The sequence below is a fragment of the Protopterus annectens genome, chromosome 1.part1 (genome assembly GCF_019279795.1).
Source record: "Protopterus annectens isolate FY-2018-M chromosome 1.part1, PAN1.0, whole genome shotgun sequence".
Lineage (NCBI taxonomy): Eukaryota > Metazoa > Chordata > Ceratodontiformes > Protopteridae > Protopterus > Protopterus annectens.
The window spans coordinates 718,283,629-718,304,339 of record NC_056726.1 but is presented as its reverse complement, the minus strand read 5'-3'; the positions used below and the strand labels follow the sequence as shown (position 1 = coordinate 718,304,339).

Below are 20,711 nucleotides of genomic sequence, written 5' to 3'. Positions count from 1 at the left end.
GATGGAAACTATTAAAGTCCATATACGAATTAGTAAATGTGTCCTTTCTGTATACAGTAGATTTCAATGTGTCCCCCTCAGATGCGATCAAGGTATCCAAATATGGCACTCCATGTTTGTTGACCACTGAGGTAAATTTTAAATAATTGGTACTACTATTAATATGATTGATAAATACTGCAAAGGAATCAGGGCTCCCATTCCATAAGATGTAAATGTCATCTAGGAATCTGGAATAGTATACAATGGAATTCGCATAAATCCCATTTAATACATGTTGTTCTTCCCATTCAAGCATGACCAGGTTAGCGTATATGGGAGCACAAGCTGCTCCCATAGCCACCCCCCTGGTCTGCTTGAATATTTCCCCTTCATGGAAAATGAAGTTGTTGTCTAAAATGATGCTCATTAGCTCTGCCAATAGCTGAATTCTATCCCATGACATTTTGGTGTATTTTCTCAAACTATTGGTGAAAGCTTCTATACCTTCATCCATAGGTATGGAACTGAATAGATCAACCACATCTATTGTACTAAATAAAATACCATGATGATGCTTGTCAACGGGAAAGTTTGATAAAAATTCCCATGAATCCTTTACCAGATGTTTCACTTCCTTATAAATAGGTTTTAATAGCGTATCAATTACCACACCTATTGGAAACGTTTTTGACCTACTTCCTGAAATAATAGGACGAAATGGTGGATTGTCTTGGTTTTTGTGTACCTTAGGTATCCCTATGATGGTAGCTAAGACCGGATGTTCAACTGTCATATAGTTGTACATGTCTTCAGATATTCGATGTTCCAAAAGGTACTCTTCAAGGTACATGTCTATCCTATGATACGCTATATTTACCTCATTGATAGAGGATGTTGAATAGTTTCCTGAATGATGTAATATATCCAGGATGTTGGCATTGTAACTGATAGTATCAAATATAACTATGCCCCCACCCTTGTCAGGTTTCATTATGCGTAAGTTTGTGTCCTTCTGTAGTTCCAGTAAAGTATTCCTTTCATCAAACGTTAAGTTCTGCTTAATATGAAACTTTCTTTTATGTTTGTAAAGTCTGTATATTTCATTAGTTACCACTTGATCATATAGCTGCACACTGGGATGACTAAGTGGTATAAAAGAACTAGGCTTTTTTAACCCTAGTGATCCCTTACTGTGTCCTTGATCCTTCTGTTCTTTATTGCTAAACATGAGTGCTAAATTTAGTTTTCTAGTATATTTCTTGAATTCTAAGATATTGTCAACTAGATTAAATTTGGGGGTGGGAATGAAATTAAATCCCTTGGATAAAAGGTCAAAATGTGTTGATCTTAATTTCAAACTACTGAAGTTGTATATTTTAAAACTTTAGTATTCATTAACAGCATTATTAGTCACAATACCAGTTTCTTCCAAAGGGATAGATTCGCTTTTACTGTCTTCTATCATATTTACCATTTCTTTTTCCACTTTCCTGCTTTCTTCCATTTCCCCTGATTCCTTTCTCTGGGCCCATAAAAAAACCTATCATAATTTTCGTCCCTACTGATATCTTGCCTTTGATCAACAGTTGCTGTATACTCTTTGTCCTGTCTGCTGTAATTCCACCTATAGCACATGTTTCTTCTATACTGTTCTCTATCTCTGTTTAATTTCTTGTGCTTCCTTTCAAAAGCACTCTTTGCTCTACTTTCAGCAATCGAAAATTGTTTGTGAAACAAATTCTCCCATTGGGGATAGGCTAAATCCTTAATTATAAGGTTGTTTAAATTCTCTACCTCAAGTAAAAGTTTGCACAATTTGACATCATTATGCTTAATAAGTGGTTTCATAAACTGACATCCAAAATGGTCAAACATGGTGTTAAATTCTGTTTCTACTTCAATATTTATATCAATCCCTTGAGGCATTTTAAAAAACCTTAACCCCATAGGTACAATGTGCAAAGAAAGACAGTGATTTAAATATGCATTGTCAAGTTTAACAGCATTAATACTGTTGATTTTCTTCCCAAATAAATATATCATGTCTTTTAAGGTTCCTTTATCTTTAGTGTGTACGTCAGTATTAGTGTCCCACTGACTGTTGTCAAATTTACATTCCTGCCCCAGGAAATCTTTCAGATTTTGCTGTTTCATGACTGAAGAATTCTGTCGACCAGTCTCTGTGTACTTTCTAGTAGTCCCAGAAGGATTGGCATATGTCCGAGTACTAAGGGGCTGTTTCGGTTTTGTGCCAATTCGTTTCGCTTCCTCAGTCATGTTGCCAAAAGAGAAGTCGAACGTGAAATCAGTCAAAGCGGTCTTATCATAATCATTAAAATTGTAAATAGGTAAATCAATATCCACACTAGGTATAACTTTATGCCCTTGTCCATTAGGTATACCTGGAGAGGAAGTGTCCGGTATACTGTTATGCCGTTTACTGTCAGAAATGTTAATAGGCATTCCCGTGTCTTGCAAAGAAATAGTAGCTACAGTACCTTTTTTATTTACAGAAGGCGATTCCTTCTGTACAGAAACTGTTCCGGGGATCTTGCTAAACAATTCCAGCATTTTTGCAACTTCACCTCTCAAAGCCGATACCTCCGCCCTGAGGTCCGCTATTTCGTTACCATGTAAAGGAGAAGCGCCAGCTGTTGAACTTTGAGACGAATCCATCAAGCGACAACAGAAACAACAAACGTCCCGTGTGGAACTGCACCAACAAACTCACAGAAAATTCCACACCAGAGCCCAACAGCGGAGAGCCCAAAAGGTAATGCAGAAAATTGAAAATGCAAGGAACCTACTTGCATCCAGGAAGGAGCTGCAGAGAGCCCAAAAGGTAATGCAGAAAATTGAAAATGCAAGGAACCTACTTGCATCCAGGAAGAAAGATACCATTGTCTCCCTCTACTTTTCATTAGGCCACTCATTGAGTACAATGCCCCATTTGGCATGTACCTCACTAAACACCTGCAACAACTGGAAAGACAAAGTACATCACAAAGAGGATCCTAGGCCTTAAACATTTGTGCTATATGGACAGACTCAAAAAACTCTTCTTTGTCTCATATCGCCTACTTAGAGGCAATCTCTGCTTGACTTACAAAGCCATGTCTGACCCAGACCGGTTAGAAATGCTGCATCTAAAGAAATACCAATCCCTCCGCACCACACACTCCAGAGACCTCAACCTCATTACAATAATCAACAGAATATGCTGGAGGGACAGGTTCACAATCCAGTGATTGCCCATGCTATGGAATAGACTTCCCATACATATCAAGCAAAGCACCTCACTGTCCCTCTTCAAGAGAAATCTTGATGAGTGGATGGGAAATAGAAAATTTACCACAGGGATCACTCCAGTGGCTTTACTCGACAGAGGCACTGGCAACTAAGGTTGGGTGGCACGATGCCAGGGTAATCCTATGGACTAGGCTTGTAAAGGCTCCAGGGCCATTACCCTAGTACACACCTATGAAAAGCATAGGAATTTCCTGTAACAGGGGTGAATGGGAATGTGAAGGTAGGCGTCCTTCAGATCCAAGGATACAATAAAGGCCTGGTAGGGGATAAGGAGCAAGAGCAGCTGCAAAGTGAGCATTTTGAAGGTGTGAACCTTGAGAAAGAGGATGAGTATGGACAAATCCAGAATTGGTTTCCAAGGACCATCTTTTCTTGGGACCAAAAAACATCAGAGCAAAATCCCTTGTTTAGCTGCTGTGGTGGTACCCTTTCTATGGTGCCCTGGGCCTGTAGTTGATCCAGAATAGAGGGGAAAAGATGGAGCTGGCGGCTTAGGGGAGGTTGGAGTATCCCCTGGAAGGGGGTTAGAGTCCACCAAGTCATAAAATAACCTTTTTAAATGATGGAGAGGACCGAGGCCTCTGAGGTGATCTTCCACCAGGAGGGTAGGGAGATGGTGAGGCGAAGGGATTGGGGGGAGGTAGTGGGTTTGAGTCACAGTTGAGAGGTTCTGTCCTGGTCAGACTGCCACCAAAAGGAAGAGAGTTATTAGTGGAGGAAGGAGGTCTAGGAGTGGAATGTTTTCTAGGTTGCCTCTGTCCCTTAGCCTGAGGTGGAGCAGAATGAGATGACTGTCTTCTAACAAAGGTAGTCCTTTGACTGCAGTTTCTATGGTACCTATGGATAGGTGAAACCAATTAATGTTTTAAATTTTGCAAATCCTTTCTCCTTTTCTTGTAGGGACTGGAGGAGTTCTGAAGAAGCTTCACCAAAAAGGGCCTTTTTATCTAGTGGTGCATCCAACAACTTGGTTTGTACATCCATAGGGAGGGGTTGGAGCCTCACCCAGGAATAACTATGCAACACAGAGCCTGAAGCTGCAGATTTTGAAGAGGCCTCCACCGCATAAGAGTGCCTGGTCACCTGTGAGGCAGTGGAGAGTAAGGAGTTAATTTGGGTCTTAGCAGCAGAGTCTGGTACATCAGGTACGAGCGCTGAAGCCTTACAGAGGGTGTCCAAATCAAACCTGGCCATGTGGGTTTGACAATTAAGGGCTCTGATGGCAAGAGTGGAAGAAGTATAGACCTTCTTCCCTAACCTATCCATAAACTTGCTGCCCTTGTCAGTTGGGAATAAAGAGGTAGAAGGCAGCTGTCTAGAGGATTTGCCAGCTGAGACTGGTATGACTGCGGGGGGGGGGGGGGTTCTTGAACAGGTACTGAGTATCCTGAGGAACTTTACAGAACCTGTCTGGGCGTTTTGAAGCTGGGGGCTGGGAGTCAGGGGCCTGTGAAGCAGCCAGAAAGGCATCTTGAAAGGCTGGAAGCAAGGGAGGGACTGCAGATGGGGAGGGTTGATCCATCTTAGTAATTCAAAGTACCTCTCCTTTGTTTCTGAAACATCTGAGGCCTGCCATTTGAAGTGTTCTCTCATGACAGATATGGTATCTCCAAAAGAAAATTCTTCCCCTGGAGATTCAGGACTGATCAAGTCTTCTTCCTCAGGGGTAATGAAGTCCATAGGGGATTCAATCTGAGAGCAGTAAGTAAGGGAATCTTTAGACGAGGAAAATTCTTCCTCCGATTCTTCTAAGGTCTGCACTGGAGGAGGAGCAGAATGAGGTACCTGTGATTGGAGGGCCTGGAATGTCCTGAAAAGATTTGGGAAAAAAAATTCCATCCAGGGGCAGATTGCTGTTCTGTAGGTTTTAATTTTTGTTTCCTCTACTGAGGAGTTAAGGATGGGTAGGCCTTTCCAGAGTCACAAGCCATGGTTCCCCCCTTGGCATCAGGAGCCGATGGCTGACCTACCTCAGTGGATCTAATCAGTTTTTCCATGGAGCCAGCTTACATAATGGTTCCCGGTTCCAACTGAGAAACAGATGCCCGATGGGACCCTGGGCTAACACCTGCCTCGAAAGTCTCACCGGACTCCTGAGGTGCAGCATGGGCATCGGGCCTAACTTTTTTGGCCTTCTTCGTAGGCGGCTTGTCGGAAGCCCCTACCCCACCATCCCCACCATCCATACCTAACACTAGATGCCAGAGTCTCTGTTTCTTGAGATAGAGTTTGAGTGCATCCAGATGGCTATGAAGTGTTTTAGGCATAAAGGATTTACAAATGTCGCAAGACGTATGGTTGTGGGCCTCCTCTAAACAGAATAAGCACTTATCATGCATGCCCTTGTGTGGAATTTGTCTTCCACAAGCACACTTTCCCTTTCTAGTTAACATGCATGTCTGAAAAGCTAAGGAATCGGTAACAAAAAAGCCAAAGGGTACTCACCTGCAGCAGATGGCCATCAAAAGAGCGAACTGCTTCCCGAAGCTGGCGATCAGAGGTCTAAGATCACTGCGGCAGAAAAGTTCTGAAGTGGGTACGTGCAGACATCACTTTTATAGCCAATGTTGGTTTATGGCTCTGACATCAAACGTTACATGTACTCCTGCTCCGAAGACTTTGGTATACTGGCCAGATGTCCGATGCTGCAGGCAGCAACCTCCCTACAGTTATGAATACTGCAACATGAGAATAGAAGGACATACAGAGGTTTCAGAATTATTGTGCTGATAAAGAATACAGCACCCCCACCCCCATGCAGTTATACTTCACATACGAAGTTTCAACCAGCCCAAGCTATGGTATTTTGAATAACAACACAAGGTCATGAAGATTGGACAGTAAAGAGACAAGACAGGAAGAAAATAGAGGTTTCAGAATTATGGTGTTGACAAAGAACACTATGTACACAATGGACAGTACAGAAAAAAATGACTTAACTAAACTACTAACACTAACAATACTAACCATGTTTTCTCCTTTTATTCCACAAAGTAAACACTATTTCCCCAAATTATTTTACTCACCCATGCACCCCTCAACTTTTAAAAACAAACCAACCACTGCATACCCTCACGCTACAATAAAAGTAACAGTCAGATGATATTTTTGCTATACAGTACATGTATAAATTTTGCATTGATCACCCTTCTGTATCCTAGTGCTGCTTTACAAATGCTGTATTACAGTGCTCTCACTGCAAGTTTTTTTCAACCCTTGCTTTCTCAATTACTGTAGTACTGAACTGCTTTTCTTCCATATAAATTATATAATTTTGAGCTGTGACTAAAATGGGTCCAGTATGAATCACTCCACTACCCTGGCTAATATACAAATACATATACGCACATATAAATAAATGTTCTTATTTTGTTTATGAAAAGATAAATAAAAAAATCATACATGCCAAGGTTAAAGTAAAACTTAAAAAGGAAGAAAAGCAAAGCAATTAATTAATACAATAACTACAGCAAGATGCCCCTCTACCAGTGATTATTCAGCTTACAGAACACACAATGACAACAGTTAGTCCTACTGGACAGCTTTAAATTGTTTTCAGTATTAGAAAAACACATTAGGTCTGCAAAAATAACTAAAAACTACATTTTTATAAGCAGAATTACTCCCTAGTCACAGTAAAAACCCCTAAACCTAACCCAATGCTAAAATTACAGCTCATAACACTTTAGCCTTAGAATCCTACCCAAAAACCCTACAACTAACCACATGGTCAACTTCATTAACTTACAGTTATGTTACTACTGAAGAGCAACTTCCAGTTTGTTCGTAGTAACCATGACCCAGGACAATTATCTGCAGGATTGCAATGAATCAATATTGATTTGACTGCGCTTATCAAACACAATACATTGCACTGGCAACCTTTCAACTGTTCAGAGAATTCTGTGATTACCAAACTGAAAACTATTGATATTATTTACTGTTAAGCCACAGCACCCCCCCCCCCCAACTAGGGGGGTGCTGCAGGAAAAACTGTTTTGTCAGTCACTGATTGTAGTACTTTGGTGATAAAAAATGCACTTTATTCATCTTTTACTTTATTTGTGTTTCCACTTGGGCTTCAGACCAGCTGGTTTACATTAAGGTTTGTGGTCTTCACTGTAATGTCAGAATAGGTAGCTTACATCATTCTAAATTGGGAGTTGCTGATTGAAGGCTTAGTGTCTGTTATTCTAAAAGTGTATTAGTTCTGGTTTAAGCACTTGGGCTTAGGGCCAGTTATTTTACATTAAGAAGGTGTGGTCTGCACTCTTGTGGGAGGAGAGGGTAGATTCTGCCCTTCTGAGCTGGGAGTTTCTAGTTAAAGGCTTATTGTGCCTGCTTATTTGAACTGTTTCTTTCTGAAATTGGTACGCCTTGTTTGCTGTAGCACAAGACTAAGATTCAGACCTGCTTAATCTAGCTTTGTTTGTATAACTTGAGCACTAATCCAGGCCATCATTTTCTGGAGAAGGTTCCCCTGCACCCTAGTGGCAGGAGAGTGCAGTTAAAACTTGTCTGACTGAAGACTGCTGGAACGGGGCTCGGTTTTTAGCTTTTTATTGGTTCATTTGTTTAAATCAGTTTGCTCATTTGCTACTGTTATATTAAATACACTTCATCGCCGCTTAGCTAGGGTTAAAATATTCCCGTAGCCATAAAGTCTGCTCTTCAAATTTTCCCTTAGAACTAGCCAGTTTTTTAGTTTTATCACTGAAATCGGTTTCTTTGAGCTCAGCACTTGTTCAGAACTCAATGTAAGCACTAAATAAGCTACAAATTACTACAACACTCAACTTTCCTCACTTGTGTAGAGGAAAACAGTTTTTAGTACTTAATAAATAAGCACTTATCCAGGCAAGTCTATGGGTCAGCTCCTGGTGTTTTACTTGATGAATCTGGGCAACTTGGGCCAATGCAGCAATTGCCTCATGTACACAGACAACCCTCTCCTCCTACCACCCAAAACTACAACCTGTGAGAGATGCACTTATATAGCCAAACTGGAAGCAAAGCTCTCTTCACCCAAGATTTGACTAGACAGTCAGGAGGAGAGGGTAAACACTTGCACCACACTCATCATAGTCCCTCAAACCCTACACCACCAAAACACACTCATAGAAACACAAAACACACACCTACATTCATGGAGGCTCTCAATAAAAACCTGCCCAAGCAACAGAGACCTCCACATCAGAAACGCAAGCAACCTCCACCCCCAACACAACCCAAATGATACAGCCCACAAACTCAGTGTACCACCCAACCACAGTCCATACGGCATAACAACGTACCCAACAATGCAGTCATAGGTGACTCTATAGTCAGGCACACTGATGTTCCACTCACCAGGCTAAACAAGGAGAAAGTTACTGTCAGGTGCCAGGATCCGCCACATAACGCACGCACTCAGGCCACGCCACAACAAGTACAAATATGACTGTCATTGTCCATGTTGGTGTGAATGACCTGAGACATACCTACCTGAACTACATGAAGAGAGACATGGAGGAGCTCTCCGATTTTGTAGCCCAGGCAGGTATGACCCTAGCCCTGAGTAGCATCCTGCCATCACCCAGAATGAGATTACAGTACAAGGACAAAATGATTGACTTCAACAATTGGCTAGGCTTCTGGTGTCACTCTAAGGGGATCCAGCATCTGTCTGCCTGGGATGACATGATTAACACACCACGATGTTTTGCCAGAGATGGCCTGCACTGGTTGCCCTTGGGATTCCGGATACTGGCTAAGGCTCTTGCCACCCCTATAGTGCCTTTTTTAGGCAAGGTTCAAATGACAAATTCACCACCGTAACAGGTACAAGCAAGAAAATCTGAGGGTAATGCTACTCAGTGCTAGAAGTCTAAACCTCAAAATGCACTCACTCGAGGCACTCCTTAAAATGGAGAACAGAGACATCTGTGCAGTGACAGAGACCTGGTTCAAGGCTCCAGAGAGCACCCCTGCATTACCAGGCTATAATTCATATCACACCTTTCGGCCATCTAACCTGGACCGAAACACTAAAGGTGTTGGCGTGTCCATATTCATTAAGGATATCCACACCCCCAGGATACTTGCTCTGCATAATGCATCTGAGATTATCCAAGTGCAACTAACTCTGGGCAAGACCACAATCCAAATTTTAGCTTGCTACAGATCCACCACCGTGCCCCAGGATGCCCACTCCTCATTTCTTGATACACTTGAAAATATTAGGATACAACCAACACCCTAATAATGGGCAATTTCAACTACCCCACAATTAACTGGGAAAACTTCTCATATACCAAATCTTTTGCTCAACATTTTCTGAAATTCATAAATTCCAATGCCTTGGATCAACTTATCCACACCCCCGACCAGGGGCAGCAATATCCTAGACCTGGTCATTACCAACAGGGGCGATCGGTGTTCCACACCAGAGGTCACTTCCTCGTTGGTCAGATCAGACCACAAGCTAATCACCCTAGACATCCACATCCCACCCTCCATTAGGGAAACTTCCATAAAAAATTTCTCCAAAACCAACTTCACGCTTAAGACAGAAGTAGCAAATTTCACCACACCCATCCAGATGGACAATAGAGGTATGACTGCTGAATCCTACACAAATGCACTTTATAAGCACTTACACAAGTGCATGGATTGTGCTATTGCTAACAGAACCAAGACGCTATCCTCCAAAAAAAGGAAACCGATCTGGTGGTCCCCTGCCATAAACAAACTCTACAACAGAAGAAAGAAACTGCTGCAAAAAAAAAAAAAAAAAAAAAACCCATGATTGGAGGAACTCCATGGTCAGCCTCAGTAAGAAACTGAGATCCCTCATAAAATCCTACAAAGCTAGTTGCGAAACCAAAACCGCCACTGTTTCTAAAGACAACCACAAAGCATTCTATAGCTATGTCATGAATCTCAATGGCAACACTCAGATCTGCTCCAAGTTACAGCACAATGGCACAAAATATACAGAACCAAGTGATATTGCCAACATCCTGGCAGATAGGTTCAGTGCTAACTTTACCCCTCTCTCACCCCATACAGGGCCCATCTCTATACCGGAAGAATGCAAAGTTCCTGTAATCACGGCTACACAGGTAAAAAACACACTCTCCAAAGCAAAGAACACAGCATCCATAGGACCTGACCTGACAACATCCCAGGCTGCATTCTACATGAACTACAGAACGAAATGGCACCCCACCTAAGTACCATGTTCAATCATTGCCTCACCTCAGGCTTTGTGCTCACTGAATGGCACACAGCGACGGTTATCCCACTCCACAAAGGGGGATCCACCACGGACCCTGGGAACTACCGGCCCATTAGCCTAAAGTGCCTGGTCTGCAAGGCCATGGAACGTATCATCATGGAACTTATAAACAAAGACATTGGTAATCTCCATACTCTGTACCCCACCCAGTTCAGGTTTGTAAAAGGCAGATCATGTTTCCTAAACCTGACAGACTTCTTTGAAACAGTCACCAAAGCCGTAGATGAGGGTAAGGTGGTTCACACAGCCTATATAGATCTTGCCAAGGCTTTCAACACCATCCTCCACTCTGGAATTATAGATAAACTCACTAAACTAGGTAGAAATCCCTATGTCACAAGATGGGTTGCCAACTGGCTCACGAACAGAACCCACACTGTGAAAGTAGCAGACTCCAAATCCAACTTCAGACCAGTGACAAGTAGAATACCACAGGGCTCAGTCCTGGGTCCTCTCCTGTTTGGTATCTACTTCTCTGAAGTACAGGCCAACACAGAAGGTCTTTGGCTATTGAAGTTTGCAGATGACTGCAAACTAGGAGCCATAATCGAAACTCCTAACGATGTGGACATCCTACAAAAGGGCCTCACTGAGACAGATGCCTGGTGTCAAAGCCATGGCTTCAAGCTCAATGCCAAAAAGTGCAGTCATCCCTTTTGGTAAAAAATCTGTACCCATGAACTACCACATAGGTGGTAGTCTACTTAACACTGAAAGTATGATAAGAGACCTTGGGACACAGGTGGACAGTAGTCTCTCCTTTGCTAATCACATTGCCACAGTAGTCAGGAAATCCTTCTAAGTGGCAAACCTCATCGCAAAAGGTTTCTCATCCAGGAAAAAAAAAGAAGTCATTGTTCCCCTCTACTCATCACTCATTAGACCCATTATAGAGTATAATGCCCCTTTTGGTATGTACCTCACAAGACATCCGCAAAAACTGGAAAGGCCGCAGAAATACCTCACAAAGAGGATTACCGGCCTCAAACAGATGCCCTACACAGACAGACAGTCTCAAAAAACTCCAGCTTTACTCTGTCACATATCGCCTAGTCAGAGGCGATTGCTGCTTAACATACAAAGCTATGTCAAACCCAGAGCTGTTAGACATGCTCCACTTAAAGAAATCCCAATCCCTCTGTGCTACACGCTCTAGGGACCTAAACCTTGTCACCACAATAAACAGAACATGCTGGAGGGATAGATTCCCGTCCCACAGACTTCCCATACTCTGGAACAAACTACCTATCTATATCAAACAAAGCTCCTCATTAGCACTCCAAGAAAAATCTTGATGATTGAATGGGAAATAGGAAATTCACCCCGGGGATCACTTCTGTGGCTCTGCTCAACAGGGGCACAGGAAAATAATGTTCGAGTGTTGAATGCCACGGTACCTTTTTGGCTAGGCTTATATAGGCTCTAGGGCCAATAGCCTAGTACCTACCTATGAACCTATAAATTTCATGAACCAGCATTTGCACAATGTCCACTGATAAGTCAACATGAATCCATTTATTTTCAGTGAAGGCTCTGACATACCTTGGATAAGTTTTAATGCTCCGTCCCCCACCCTGTCCCCAATCCCACCCGTTCCTGGTATTGCTAAACTTATCCCCATTAAGCCACTCCCCTTCCTAATTAACCAATCATCAATAACTGCACACTAAAAGCTCTCAATAGCCATCAATAGCCAATTACCAAGTCTCTCAACAGTCTGTTGTCTAAAAACATCCAAATTATACTACCACCAGTCACAATGCCAGCACCCAAAATACTCATTATTCCATTAGTACCCCTGCTACTCCTCCCATATAACCTCACCATCTACGAGAATAAGATCAACCTAAGTCTTTACTACCCTAGAGTCCACATCTCCTCCCTATTAGTATTAAAAGAAAATGGATACTTCTCTACTCCCCCTCATTCATCTCCTCTGCCCCTAAATACTACCAACCAATTAGATGCCATCATGCCACCCCAAAAACCAAACAGTACCAAAACTCTTACATAAAATACTAAAACTCATACTTAACCTAAGCTACAACCTCAGAAAATATGGGGACATCCACCCAACCCTGCCCCAGCCTACACTGCTGCACCTAGCTCCCACAATAATAATCCTACCAATATTACTCTAACAGGCCCCTAACTCATTCCTAGCCTGTCATCTAAACATTACAAGCTTAAATAATAAGGTTCACCACCTACACACCCTCTTAGCAGTCCATTCCCCAGACATATTATGTCTTATTGAAACCTGGCAAAAACCTGCAACTAAAGATAATGAAGTAATTCCCCCTGGGTATCAAATACTTAAGACTAGACAGAGCTAACAGGAAAGGTGGTGGGGGTCGCTGTTCTCTACATATCTACCCTTACAGTCACTGCAGACACCCACCACCCCAAAATAATTATGCTGAAACCCTGATTACCAAACTGCAAATTGACAAAAAAAAGAAGTGTGTATGTATATGTGTGTATATCTCTATATATATATATATCTCTATATATATATATATATATATATATATATATATATATATCTCTATATATATATATATATATATATATATATATATATATATATATATAATACACACACACACACACACACACACACACACACACACACACACACACACACACACACACACACAGTCTGTCTACATTACCCTAGGTAAAAATGTTAGCACACTAAAAGACATCCTGCAATGGTTATCCAGTAACTGCCCCCATTGTATTTGGTGACTTCAACATTGATTGGAGCTCCTGCTCCTCTAAATCTCCCACTACCCACATTAACCTTTATGGGTTTTCACAGATCATTAACACTCCCACAAGGCTCAATAAAACTAATAACAAAGAAAGTACCCTAGATTGGATACTTATCAATGGCTAACCTCATTCATACAAGTCCGGGACCCTGCCCGATGACCTAAGTGACCACTGCCAAACCTATACAAATCAAGCTCAAAGTCGATAACTACTACCCACTTACAAAAATATAAGAACCAACAAAAACTTTAACCTTACCAACTCCCAAAATGAGCTCAGAGCATGTAAGTGGTCTCTCCTAAAATTACTCCCACTGGATGATGCAGTGGAATACTTCAATAACAAATTCCTTACCATCCTCAACTCACATGCCCCTACCCACTTCATCAGAACCAAAACAAAAACAGCACCTTGGCTCTCTAAAGACACAAAATCTAAAATTATACTTAGAAATAAAGCATGGGTCACTTGGCATGCAACAAAAGACCCACAACACCTACTTAGATATAAACAACACCAACTACCCAATCTCAGTCTTGATAAATAGAACCCTATCCGAAGCCTCCATCCCCTTTATCTGGAAAGTATCCCATGTTATACATCTACATAAAGGCGGTAGCTCCATAGAACTATCAAACTACAGACCCATAGCCATTCTATCTCCACTTGCTAAAATAATGGAAATTGTGTCCATAAACAACTCATGCACCACCTAATTCAAAATAAGCTGCTGATTGACTCTCAGCACGGCTTCAGGCCATACCACAGCGCCACCTCAGCTCTTCTCTCTTTCACTAATGTCATTATCCATAAATGAAATAACCTTCTTTTCTCTGCTCTCTTTCTAGAGCTATCCAAGGCTTTTGATATGGTAGACCATCAGTTACTCATCCTTACCCTGAAAGCCTTCTCCTTAGACTACCACACTCTCCAATGGTTTCAGTCCTATCTATCTGGACATCAACAGGCAGTCCTATGGCAAGATAAACTATCATCTTGTCTATCCATCACCTTAGGAGTCCCACAGGGCTCAATAATCGGACCACAACTGTTCTCCATGTTTATTGATGACATCCATATCATCCCTACAGCATCATGTATTCAATATGCGGACGATTCCATGCTGATCTGCTCAGCCACCTCACAAACAGATCTGCAGTCTCTAACCCAAAGTACTTTCAATACTGTTGAAAATTGCCTCACTAATCGCCGTCTGTTATTAAACCCTAAAAAACAAAGCTGCTCCTGTTCACTCCGACTCGTAGGTCCAACCCTCCACTCATTACCATTATATCTAACAATGGGGCCATTATCTCCACTGAAGCCCAAACCAAACTCCTGGGAGTCATAGTAGACAATAACCTTACATTTGATGCACATGTCAATCAAACCATCAAAACCATAAACAAAAAACTTGGATCCCTTTACAAGGTTAAACCTTTCCTTACTCCTCTTGCTAGAACTGCTATAGCCCATTCTCATTTCCTATCTACCCTCCTTTATGCCTCCCCTCTTTTCACAAACTTGCACACAACTGAAATTAACAAATTATCCTGCTGCTATAACCACATCATTAATTTGCCACTGGCTCAGCCTATAGGACTCACCACTGTCACAACCTAAGTCTTTTAGGGTGGCTTGAACTACCATCCCTACTACAGATTAACCAGCTCATAGCTGCTCATAAAGCACTCTACCACCCTGATAATACACCAGCACTCAAAAATATTGTCAGCCTATATAGTAACCACAGTAAACTTCGTTCATCCAACAGACTATTGATCCAAACAGTCAAATCCAACAAAACAGCTGGCGATGCCTTGTTTGCCAACTCATTCGACAAAACCTGGAATCAAATCCCTGCTCACCTTACTCTCGAATCCTCACTCACATTTTTCAAAGAAAATCTCAAAAAATATTTTAAATCAGACTGGTTATGCCCTTTCTCTAACCCTGACTACAATCATCTTTGTGTCTCAAGAACTTTACCACAATTGTATTATGGATATTAAGTATCCCAATGTAGAATTTCTTAACTCTAGCTTCTATCCTATTGTCGTGCAATGGTAGTATACTCATTTCTGATTTAATAATTTGTATAAACAGTGCATCTCACGTAGTCTATAACTGTCTTGTATAAATCATAATACTGTGTGGAGCTTTTCTCCCTGGGCCTCTGCTGAAAATGGACATGCATCTAGTCAGACTATCCCGGTCAACAAATGTAAAGGAAATAAAATAAATACTGAGCAGATAAGGAGGGGGTTGATCAAGTAGATACGTTACTATCATCCACATATTATGGGGGGTTGTTAAAGATTATCAAATGTCTAATGGTCACTTGAAAGTCTCTTCTAGAGAATGGCCCGGAACCACAGGATTAATCTAACTAAATAAATGAAACACGGCAGTTAACTTCTTAATATGGTAAACTGTGAAACACTATCACTACACACAGTCCCCTCCACTGAGCCTCACTGGGAAAACCCCTTACCTGTAGTTATGCCTATGAGATTTTACTCAATGGTTTTGCAGTCTGCAAATTCTGCTGCTCTCCTATGTATACCAAGGTCATGCTATTCTCTACAGTAAAAGACTCGGGTGGGGGGTACCACCACTTTAATTCTAGTTCTTGGTTTACACTTCTGCTATGCAGTATGAACATTACTTCCAGAAGCACAGCACTTTAAACCAATAAAATTTCACAGCTGCACAGTAAGGGTATGACAGTGTAAATCAGCTTGCAACAGAAGCAGTCATTAACTAGGGATGTCACCATTTCAAACTTTTACAGAAGTATCTTTTTGCAGAAAACTTAGGATTTTTCTGGGAATGCCACACCAAGTAACAAAAAAGAAAAGAGTATAAAGCATTAGTCCAGATAAAATCACTTTAGCTAGCAGATGTAGGGGACTGTCTTTCGCTCGGATGCCTTCCCGGTGGCAGGAATAATCACACTTGTCCATCCATCTACTTAAATGAACAGAGAGAGAGAGACCTAAATATGCTACCTAAAGAGACTGTAACTGGACTAATCCTTTGTACTCTGTCTCTGGTTAGTCCTGTCACCCTCTGGGTCAAAGGTGGGATACCAGACCTGAACCCAGCTTTTTGGATACAAAAGAGTGGACTTTGGTTTTGTATTAGAACAGTACCTCACAGGATGAGCAATAGCAAATCCCGCCCTAACCACGCCTCCAGTCTGACAATTCTGGGCAGGCTGTTGAATCTGCTAAATATTCATTCCTGTGCCGAAATGAATACTGATGAATGCATTCATCAAAAGGACAGCACAGGAATTGTGTTTTATTTCAAATATAGCACCTGATGGATGCAGGTCAGGGGAGAGAGAAATCGTGAATTAAAAATGCACGCTTCGTAGGTCATGCAGTGTGGCTATCAACAAATAAGAAATCCCGAAACCACTGAATCAGACAACCCTCTCCTAAAACCACACAACACTACAACCTGTGAGAGATGCATTTATCTAGCCAAACTGGAGGTAAAGCTCTCTCCAACCAAGAATGAACTTGACTGTCGAATGAACTTGACAGTCAAGAGGAGAAGGTAAACACTTGCACCACACCACACTCATCACATTGTCCCACTAAACCTACACCACCAAAATCCACACATAGAAACACAAATCACAGAGGCTCTCAATAATAATCTGCTCAAGCAACAGACACCTCCCAAAGCAGAAACGCAAGCAACCTCCACCCCCCCAACACAACCCAAATGACACATAGCCCACAGACTCAGTGTGCCACTCAACCACAGGCCATAAGGCAAAACAACGTAGCCAACACACTAGTCATAGGTGACTCTATTGTCAGGCACACTGATGTCCCACTCACCAGGCTAAACAAGGAGAAGGTTACTGTCAGCTGCCTGTCTGGTGCCAGGATCCACCACATAACCCACACACTCAGGTCACTCCACAACAAGTACAAATATGACTCTGTCATTGTCCATGTTGGTGTGAATGACCGGAGACGTACCTCCCTGGACTACGTGAAGAGAGACATGAAGAGCTCTCCGATCTTGTAGCCCAGGCAGGCATGACCCTAGCCCTGAGTAGCATCCTACCATCGCCCAGAATTACATCGCAGTACAAGGACAAAATGATTGACTTCAACAACTGGCTAAGCTTCTGGTGTCATTCTAAGGGGATCCAGTATCTGTCTGCCTGGGACGATATGATCAACAGACCACGATACTTTGCCAGAGATGGCCTGCACCTGTCACCCCTGGGATTCTGGATACTGGCTAAGGCTCTTGCCACCCCTATAGTGCATTTTTTAGGCAAGGTTCAAAAGACAAATTCACCACCGTAACACGAACAGGCAAGCAAAAACTGAGGGCAATGCTACTCGGTGCTAGAAGTCTAAATCTCAAAATGGACTCCCTCAAGGCACTACTTAAAATGGAGAACATCGATATCTGTGCAGTGACAGACTTGGTTCAAGGCTCCAGAGAGCCTGCATTACCAGGCTGTAACTCATGCCACACTTTTCGGCCACCTAAACTGGACCGGAACACCAAAGGCGGAGGTGTGTCCATATTCATTAAGGATATCCACACCTCCAGGCTAGTTGTTCAGCATAATGCATCCGAGGTTATCCAAGTGCAACTAACTCCGGGCAAAACTGAAATCCAAATTGTAGCTTGCTACAGATCCCCCACCATGTCCCAGGATTCCCACTCCTCTTTTCTTGATATACTGGAAAATATTAGGGTTCAACTAAACACCCTAATAATGGGCATTTTCAACTACCCCACCATTAACTGGGAAAACTACTCATGTACCAACTCCTTCACTCAACACTTCCTGGAATGCATAAATTCCAATGCCCTGGATCAACTTATTCACATCCCCACCAGGGGCAACAATATCCTAGACCTAGTCATTACTGACATGAGTGACCAGTGTTCCACACCTGAAATCAGATCCGACCATAAGCTAATCACCCTAGATATCCATATCCCGCCCCCACCCTGCATTAAGGAAACCACGGTAAAAAATTTCTACAAAGCCAACTTCATGCTTCTTAAGACAGAAGTGGCGAACTTCATGACACCCATGCAGATGGACAATACAGTTACTACTGCTGAATCCTACACAAATTCACTCTATAAGCACTTACACGAGTGCATGGATCATGCTATCCCAAACAGAACCAAGACGCTATCCTCCAAAAAAAAAGGAAGCCAATCTGGTGGTTCCCTGCCATAAACAAACTCTACAACAGAAGGAAGAAACTGTTGCAAAAGATAGTAAAATCTCATGAGTGGAGGAGCTCCCTGGTCAGTCTCAGTAAGAAGCGGAGATCCCTTATAAGATCCTCCAAAGCTAGCTATGAAAACAAAATTTTGCCACTGATTCTAGGGACAACCACAAATCATTCTATAGCTATGTCAAGAATCTCAATGGCAATACCCAGATCTGCTCCGAGTTACAGCACAACGGCATGAAAATTACAGAACCAATTGATATTGCCAACATCCTGGCAGATAGGTTCAGTGCTAACTTTACCCCCCTCTCAGCCCGTAAAGGGTCCATATGTATACAGGAAGAATGCAGAGATCCTGTAATCACAACTACACAGGTAAAAGCTGCACTCTCTAAAGCCAAAATCACAGCATCCATGGGACCGGACAACATCCCAGGCTGCGTTTTACACAAACTTCAGAAGAAACTGGCTCCCCACCTAAGCACCATGTTCAATCATAGCCTCACGTCAGGCTTTTTGCCCACTGAATGGCACACAGCAACAGTTATCCCACTGCAAAGGGGGGGGGGGCACCACTGATCCCAGGAACTATCGCCCTATTAGCCTGACGAGCCTGGTCTGTAAGGCCATGGAATGTATCATCATGGAACTCATAAACAAAGACATTGGTAATCTCCAAACTCTAAACCTCTCCCAGTTTGTGTTTATGAAAGGCAGATCATGCCTCCTAAACCTGATCGACTCCTTTGAGGCAGTCACCAAAGCCGTAGATGAGGGTAAGGTGGTTCTCACAGCCTATCTTGACCTCGCAAAGGCTTTCGACACCATCTCCCATTCTGGAATTATAGCTAAACTCACTAAACTAGGTAAAAATCCCTACATCACAAGATGGGTTGCCAACTGGCTCACTGACAGAACCCACACTGTAAAAGTTGCAGACTCCAAATCTGACTTCAAACCAGTGAGAAGTGGAGTACCACAGGGTTCAGTCCTGGGACCTCTCCTGTTTGGTATCTACTTCTCTGAAGTATAGGTTAACACAGAAGGCCTTTGGATGATGAAGTTCGCAGATGACTGCAAACTAGGAGCCATAGTAGAGTCCCAAAATGATGTGGACATCCTGCAGAAGGGCCTCACTGCAGACAGATGCCTGGTGGCAGAGCCATGGCCTCAAGCTCAATGCCAAAAAGTGCATTGTCATCTCTTTGGTAAAAACTCTGTACCCATGAACTACCACATAGGTGGCAGTCTACTTAACGCCGAATGTGTGATAAGAGACCTTAGGACCGAAGTTAACAGTAGTCTCTCCTTTGATAATCACATCGCCACAGTAGTCAGGAAAATCCTTCTACGTGGCACACCTCATCACAAAAGGGTTCTCATTCAAGAAAAAAAAAAGAGGTCATTGTTCCCCTCTACTCGACACTCATTAGACCTATTATAGAGTACAACGCCCCTTTTGGAATCTACCTCACAAGACATCTGCAGCAGCTGGAAAGACCACAGAAGTACCTCAAAAAGAGGATTACTGGCCTCAAACAGATACCCTACACTGACAGTCTAAAAAAATTCCAGCTTTACTCAGTAGCATATCGCCTTCTCAGAAGTGATCTCTGCCTAACATATAAAGCTATGTCAAACCCAGAGCTGTTGGACATGCTTTACCTAAAAAAAAAATCCCACACCCTCCTAGCTACACACTCCAGGGACCTAAACCTTTTCACCACAATAAACAGGACATGCTGGAGGGATAGATTCCTGTCCCAGAGACATCCCATACTCTGGAACAAGCTACCCATCTATGTCAAGCATAATTCCTCATTAGCACTTCAAGAAAAATCTTGAGGAGAGGATAGGAAATACACCCTGGGGGTTATTTCTGTGGCTCTGCTCAACAGGGGCACAGGAAAATAACTTTCTTGTTAACCTTGGGAACCTTGTCTTTAGCCGATAGGGTATGACCCTATCTGCCCTCACTCAATGTACCATCCTTCTCAATGCAGTGGGATATCGGAGTTGATATACTGAAGTAGCAGGGGTGCAGCTCCCCCACAACGAGGGAGGGGGGGGGGGGCTTGCCCCCTGTAAAAGCAAAGAGAAAAAATATACATGTCCAGCTTAAGTTTGCA

General features: G+C 42.5%; 1 protein-coding gene across 1 annotated transcript in view; it reads right to left on the bottom strand.

Moving 5' to 3' along the window:
- The window catches only part of DCTN3 (dynactin subunit 3), a 340,986-nt gene that overhangs the window by 319,057 nt on the left and 1,218 nt on the right, over window positions 1-20,711 (bottom strand). The gene's annotated exons all lie outside the window — the stretch shown is intronic.